Genomic DNA, 8,141 nt, shown 5'->3' on the forward strand with positions numbered 1-8,141 from the left:
TAGTCTCTTCAATAGATTGACAAGAGGAATCAAAATAGACTTGAAGATCTTCTTGTGGAGGTGGAGAGACAGATAAGTTTTTGAATGCAGTTAAGATATACTCTTCCTGAGAAGCATATATCCCAGCGATTGCTAGGATTCGAGAAAATTCTTGGAATTACATTCTTCAAGCTCTTAATTGTCTATGAATTACTTCAACTTGCTGATAATTCTTGTCATGCACATAGATTAGTACAAATTTTTGAAAAATTATTGAAATCTAATATGCATCCTAAATGATTTTAATATGCTTTTAATCATGCATCTAAAAATGAATGCAAATATAATGAGTTGTCTAAACTTCAAAATAAAAACCTATGTATACCTCCCCGACAACGATGCCAAAATGTTGGGTGATTTAATTGTGAGTTAAATCCCTGTCATTAATTGTGAACCCGGGGTTCGTAGAACTGACAAGGTATACTTGTACTATATGTACTAGGTGGTTATTTATTAGAATATATTAATCTAATGCAATTGAAACAAATTTACAAAAAAAATTAAATCAATCTAATCCAAATCCAACCAAACATAAATAAATTGAAATCACACTTGCATAAATGAAATCACACTTGCTTGAAAATGAAATCACACTTTCTTGAAAATGAAATCGCCCTTGCAGAATTGAAATCACACCACACTTGCATAAATGAAATCACACCACACTTTCATAATTGAAACCACACCTGCTTAATTGAAATCACACTTGCATAAAATGAAAACACACTTTCTAAAAATAAATGAAATAAAACAACTACACTATGTTACCAATATGTACAAAGGTGTGCAAACTGTGGTTGATGGGGGGCCTCCATTCCTCAGTAAGCACACTAAACAACTATCGCATCTTGGAGATCAAAGTGGCAATAAGTATTTCATAAAATGAAGTCACAAGATATTGCAAGAATTCTCTCTCCTCACTTTACAAATCACATCTTGGATGGAACTTGGAACCTCCAACTAGAAACTAACACTAACACTTAACCACTAGCTACTACTTATAATTAACAACTTGACAACCCTTTGTATGAAGGGTGCACTCTTATTTATACAAAAAATAAGGATAACTATTCAATAAATATAGATCCTTAGATCTCTCCTAAATCCACATTTATCTCTTGTGGTTACAACCAATCTCCTAAAAATGTAAGATACAAATCCTCTCAAAATTATCTCATCCATGATTCTTCTCCTTTGAATGTGCATAGTTAATGATCCACATCTTCTACAATTATTCCACAAATCCTCATGAGTTGGAATTTGAAATTCGAATTTGTGGTTGGATGGCCAAGTAAGACCCTTCTAGAATCTCCAAGTAGGCCTACAATATCACAAAACTCATAACACTTTTATATATATATGAAAACATGTTAATTTCCTAATATTTAATCATAAATTCACTTAAAATACTTAAAATAAATGACTTGGAAAATGATAATGATAAACCCATATGATTATGAAAATGGTTACTTAATGTAGGGTTATGGGGTTACAAAGTTACGGAATGAGGGTAAAATATTGGAAATGAAGGTGAAAGTGGATGACATTTTGGAGGCCCAACAAGCACCATACCTGGAAAACTTATCAAACAAAAAACCCTCCTAAAAATTCAGTCCTGTAATCAGACCCTAGGGTATATAAAAACAGTTCGAATTGTATTAAGCTTCAAACCTCCCCTCATTTCCATAAGTGAAAGCCAGAAAAAAGAACCTGGTAAAAGAGAAACATGAAAGGCATATGAGTAGCGAGGCTGCACGGTGTGAGAAGTCAACACGAGGAAATGGAGTAAGGGTACCTACGAGAAGAAAATCAGAGTCAAGTTAAACTCAAGACCGTAGGCTTGTCGAATAATATAAGGCACATAGTATGGAGGTGATGGGTTACCTAAAATCGGCATGCAGACTCTCTATCATTGTCCTGCAAATAGTGGAAAGAGAAATTAGTTTCCCTAGACTCTTTATAAAAAAAACACCTAGAGAATTCTAGTTCTGGAGTAAAGGGACAACACCTATGCTTGAAGAAGGGGCCATGGTAATGTCTCCTGCTGGAAACCTTGGCATTGTCTCTGGACTGTGAGCCTTACTCTGAGAAGTGAGAAAAGGAGTCAGTATAAAACCCTCCATAACCCATTGTCCCATAAAACTGACTAAGTCAATAAGGGAAGGAATCCTACATAATATCATGGTAGTGCACCAGAGGGAAAACCTGCACGTATAGGAACTTGTTGCAGATCAAAAACCCTAACTCGAAGCAAGAGAATGAGGATAAGCTTCACGAATTCATGCAAGGTAGTTAGCACAAGGGAAACCTACCCTCTTTTGACCATCAGATCAAGAAACACATGGACGACGAAGATGCGAGGAGGTCACATCAATTTAATTAAGAAATTGAATATGAAATGTAAACATGTATAAGTGTCTAAGGGACAAGCTTCATATTGCATGTACATCATAAATATCAAAACAATGAAACTATAAATGACTATTGTCAATTTTATGTATGTGGCAATCAAAACCATAGTAAGACATTTAAAAATAAATATATCCAGTTGTATTTCAAATTTATATGCATGATAGTGTAAGTAACTTTAAATTAAAGGGTTGACTAATGCTTAAAGATTTATTTAACCACAAAGCAAAATTATTTTTCCAAATTTTTATGAGTAGTGTAGGTGTGAGTGTTATAAGTGGTATCAAAGCTAAAGGGTTCAGCATTGTGGTCTGATTAAGGGGAAATGTTAACAAACTATTTTGTGCCCACAGAGATAAATAATTAACAATATGACAAACTTTTGCACCCTTATGGTTTAAAATAATACAAAATCAAAGGAAAAATTAATGATTAAGAGCTGAAAATGAACCATAATAAGAAACCAAATAAATTTTGTGTCAAAATTCATGGCAATGAGGAGTGAAGAATCTTTTACTTGAACATACTGGAAAATAAATATTATTACAAAAGTTAAGTTATGGTTCATCACCATAAGGAAGTATATAGGTGAAACAAAGCAGGAGATATATATGTTCATAACTAAAGTATAGTATCAAGTCATATACTGTTAAAAAATATAAAAAAAATATCAAATGGTTATGTTAACTGGGAAGGTAGGGTGTTGCACCCTAAAAGGTTCAGGGATATTTGTATAATGATTACTTGTTTTTTTTTTGCAAGACATTTTTGTTTATTACAAATTATAAGATCAATATTAAAGATGTTTTAAAATTAAAAATCTGATATAAGATTGTTGAGGAAGGAGACTAGTACAAAAGAGGTGAAGGGTTCTATTGGTTCCAAAGTTAGTAATACCTAATTGTTACATTAGATACAGTCAGAAAGATAATCATTTGATTGGTATAACTACCTCTTGGCACCTATGTTGGATTTTGACTAAGGACTCTTATGATTAAAATATGTATATAAAACATAAATATAATTATGAGCCATTGAGGCATCTTGGGTGATTGATAGGAAGGGGAGGATTCCTTTTTACCAAGTTAAACTTTAGAAAGTAAAATGGTAATCAGTGATAATAATGATAACAAAAATACAAACCTATATGCCAACAATATAATTAAAGTATAAATAAATCCTATGCAATAATAATTGTCTGATATAAGATTCATGAGGGATGAAAATAAAGTCTAAACTGATAAGGGACTTAATGAGATTTCACATGAAAAAGTATTTTAAAGGGAGCCACTGAAGGACTGGTTACAACGGTAGAATGTTTGGCACACACCATCAACATGGTGGATTCTACATAAATTTATATCATTGATAATGTTTCAATGTTTCTTATGTAAGTAAGGTATTATGGTTATTATATTTTCAAAGAGAAATCTTCCTAAATTCTTCAAGTAATAAAAAATTAAAAAAAAAATCACAAGAATTGAATTGGAAAGGGCTGAGAAATGTGGCCCAGAACAAGGTCAATAATTTCTCTTCAAACAATCACAAAACAACATAAATAAATAAAATATTCAAGCAATAGAGAACTGTAGTAGGATTTCTTGATAAAATTCTTGTCTAAAAAAACCAGTGAAGTGGAGGTAAGTTGCGATAAGGCATCTGTGATAATTTGTGATGAAAAGAAGATTTTTCTCAGACATAATGAAGGAACATAATTGAGGTTTTTGAGTTGAGAGTAACATGATCTACTCCAAGATAACAAACAAATATAGGGCACATCAGAAGAGTGTTGTTGGAACTAGAAGGATATCCGCTTTACATCAAAATTAGTAAGTATAAAGAGAGCAAGATTAGAGCCATTTTCTGGAATATGGAATCTTCTAGAGGATTACCATGACCTTGAAATATAGATGCAGGTATTTTTTGAAATTCCTGCAACTTGCGGATGCAGAGGGCTCAAGAATTTGTGAGTTACAAACTCACAATGTTAAATCATAGAATGATTCGTTAAATGGTTTATTATATAATCACCTCGCAAATGGAAAGTTAAATAGGATAAAAACAAGATGACAAGTGAATTGTGGTTGATTGAAATGACTATTAATTGTAAATCCAATATATAAAGATTTGATATAAGTGGTTACAATAGGATGAACAAGAATAGATGTGTGCTAAATTATATGGACAATTTAGTAGAACCACCAATATATATCTATATATCTATATATATAGATATATATCTATATCTATATATCTATATATATAGATATATATATATATCTATATATCTATATCTATATATCTATATATATAGATATATATCTATATCTATATATAGATATATATATATATATATATATATATATATATATATATAGATATATATATATATATATATATATATATATATATATATATATATATATATATATATGATAAGACCAAATGATACAACTACAAACTGTAATAAGAAAATTCTTAATCAGATCCTTGTTGGTCTGATGCTTTAAAATGAAATGATACCCACGACAACGAACAAGGATATTAAATACTTCTAAGAATCTATTGTCTTAAAGTAGGTACAGACAGGGTGTGGCCAGTAATTGGCAGGTAGCCAAATAAGGCAAAAAAAATTGGAGGCGTAACACCTAATCATGCGAAAATTAAGCTAGGATGTTAGTAACACATTGGGCAAGGATAGCCTATGCTTGTTGTCATGTGATGTGCTGACATGAAAGGTGTAGTGTGCCACCTACCCATGTTACCCAGATAAGTATCTTTAGGAACTTTAGTATGACTTCTATAGAAATAAGTGGACTTAGTCGAGTGATTAATCGAATGAACCTATGTTTACAAAAAAAAACAAATATGTTGAAACAACCACACTAACATGATTTATTGAGGCAGTTTGTAGGCATGGATGATGTAAGGGGAAAGGTCCTATAGTCGTGGAATATGTGACCCCAGATATCTTAATCAGTGAATTGTAGTACTAGAAGGGGTGTAAACTGAAGTTGCGGGTTGTGAAAAATCATAAGTAATGTGTCTGAGAGTACTGCAAAGATAAATTCGATAATGTAATTTGTTATCTATCAAGATTGTAAGCATGCAAGTAATACTCTGAGTTGTTCCCTTGCACAAGGAAGAAATAATATTTACCATGAAAGTAGTGACTTGAAGTGATTTCTCTGGAACTTGGTAATGTTTTGTTGTGACATGTGTGATATCATAGAAGTATGGTGGTACCTAAGGAATAAACCATTAATTGCAAGATATCATTGGAACAAGGTAAGGAACCCTTCCTTGGGACGATAACAAGTATGAATTCTTGTGTGAGAGTATACTAAGATAATGAATTATTACCAAATTGGGATAGAGATATTATCTATTAATATACCACCGGACCTTATATATCAAATATTAAATAAATTATTGTTGAATGAAGTGGATAGAAGAGAGTGTTTCGATTTATAAAACAAGGGTAACTAGGTGAGTATGAAGAGTCCATATGCATATGAGCACCAAAAGGAGAAACCCAACAATTGTACATGGAAGCCAAATTGCATATGATTTTACATCAATAACTTGTAATATATGATGAAAAGAGGACCAAAATTGAAAATACTACAAAATGGACCCTTGGTTGGCATTAAATAAAATTGCAAAACAACCCATGACAGGCATCAGTAAGACAACAATATGGCCATCTAGAATATGGCAGGAAAAAGAGGAGTTATCTAAAAACTCTACTTATGCATGGCTAATATGTATATAACGCCTGAACTAAGATAAAGGTGTAATAGTGCTATTTAGTACAAAATACAGTAGTTGCAATCTCTTATAAAGGACAAGAACTGTAAATGGTTTCTGAACATATTACTTTTGTAATCTGAAACTTATATTGGAACCACATGGTGGGGTCTTCACCCATTGACATAGTCATTGGGTAAGAAAAAGAATTTACAATGATGAGCTTATCATAATGTTTCTAACTCTTACTGAGCATAGGTTACTGACCCTTGTCGAGTTGTGATGAATATTTCTTACCCTTGTTGGGTATATAAACAATAACTAATGGATTTTTTCATAAATATTGAATATATATTTTCTTAATTGATGGAAATCTAATGACCATAATGATTATGGATGTGGGTCGAACTAGACAAAAGAATCCTGGTCGAACCTCCATACATTCTCTACCAGAGAAAATTGACGCTACAAAAGAAAGCAGTTACCCAGGTTAAGTGCAGTAGAAGCACTTCAACTGAGAGATGTTACCTGAGGAGATGAGAATAAATATTATATGCATGAGGGAATATTCCAGCCTATTTTAAGGGCTAAGAAACACCGAGGATGGTGTTTCGCTTGAGGGAGGAAGATGTAACACCCTCAGTTAGTATAAAATATCTATTTATTACTGCTATTTACTTTTACTGCTTGGGACCTAATAACTTATGGGCTTAGTGTAAAGCCTAAGTGAACTTTGAAAAGTCTCAAAGTTATTTTAATTATTTTGTTTCAAAGGAAACTTGGTGAGTCCGAGAATTCATAGGAAAAAGACCAAAAAGGAAATTTTTAACTACTAGATAGTTAGACAGTTACTCTCTCTTCCTCTCACCCTAGAGATAAAACATCTCCATGGGCAAAGCCAAAAGAGGAGAAAGAGAACATGAACAGGCTAGAAGCATGTTGGGTCCCTATAATACTAGTGATTACCCCATTACTATTGTAGTTATACCCCTTATTTATATTGTTGTGCCCCTATTACCCCCACGTTGTTATTTCTGTGCCCCATAGAATCCCTCTATTGTTATTTTTGTGGCTTTATATTATTATTGTTAGGTCGGCTGGATTATATTATTACTCCTTAGACTCCTATATATAGAAAGGAGGTTTTGTCATTTGTATCATCCAAGAATTGTTCATTTATGTAATGTAAAGGAGGTTACCCCCTCGAAGAGGCTGAATTCTAAGGTGTTGATCTATCTTTTCTATCTTTTCTTGAGCTGGTTTCATAACATTTGGTATCAGAGCTTTGGATTCTAGGGTTTCGCTGCTCCAAACAGGTCATCGTGGAATTTTCGCTATAAATTTTTTTCTGTGACTTTCCAGAAGTAAAAAAAAAACCCATTTGAGAAGAAATCGTGCTGAACCTTGGGTCCAAATTTCATAGCTTTTCGCGCGATACTTGCGGAGATATGATCTGACTAATTTGGTCTTTTTGCAGACTCCTGAATTACATTCAAAACAGGTGACCTGGGGAAAATCGTCATAACTTTCTCTCTGGGAATCGGATTGAAATTTCGTAAGAAGGTACAGAAAGAGGATGGACTTTAGTTTGTTGTATGTGTGTTTCAAATTCAAAGGTTGAAATAGTGACTCGTGGCACGTCGTACAAGTTCGCTCTACTGAATTAGTCTAAAAGCAAGTCACTGTGGGATATTTCACATAACTCTTCCTTGGAGAATCCAATTTGGGTCAGACTTGTGGCATTGGAAAGAGGACACAGAAGGCTACTACAGGTCGTAATTTCAAAATTGGATGATCCGAAATTACAGAGATACATCAGATTCAATATCAGGCTTCTATAAAGTGAAAAAAGGTGTGTAGTTTTTTTAAAATTTTTGTGTAAGCTTGGTTTAGTGGAATTCAAAGGGCATAGTAAAGCATTATTATCGGTAACTGATGCCCCG

The sequence above is a fragment of the Pinus tabuliformis genome, chromosome 7 (assembly GCF_031772625.1).
Source record: "Pinus tabuliformis cultivar Carrire ecotype Pingquan chromosome 7, CPIR1, whole genome shotgun sequence".
NCBI lineage: Eukaryota > Viridiplantae > Streptophyta > Pinopsida > Pinales > Pinaceae > Pinus > Pinus tabuliformis.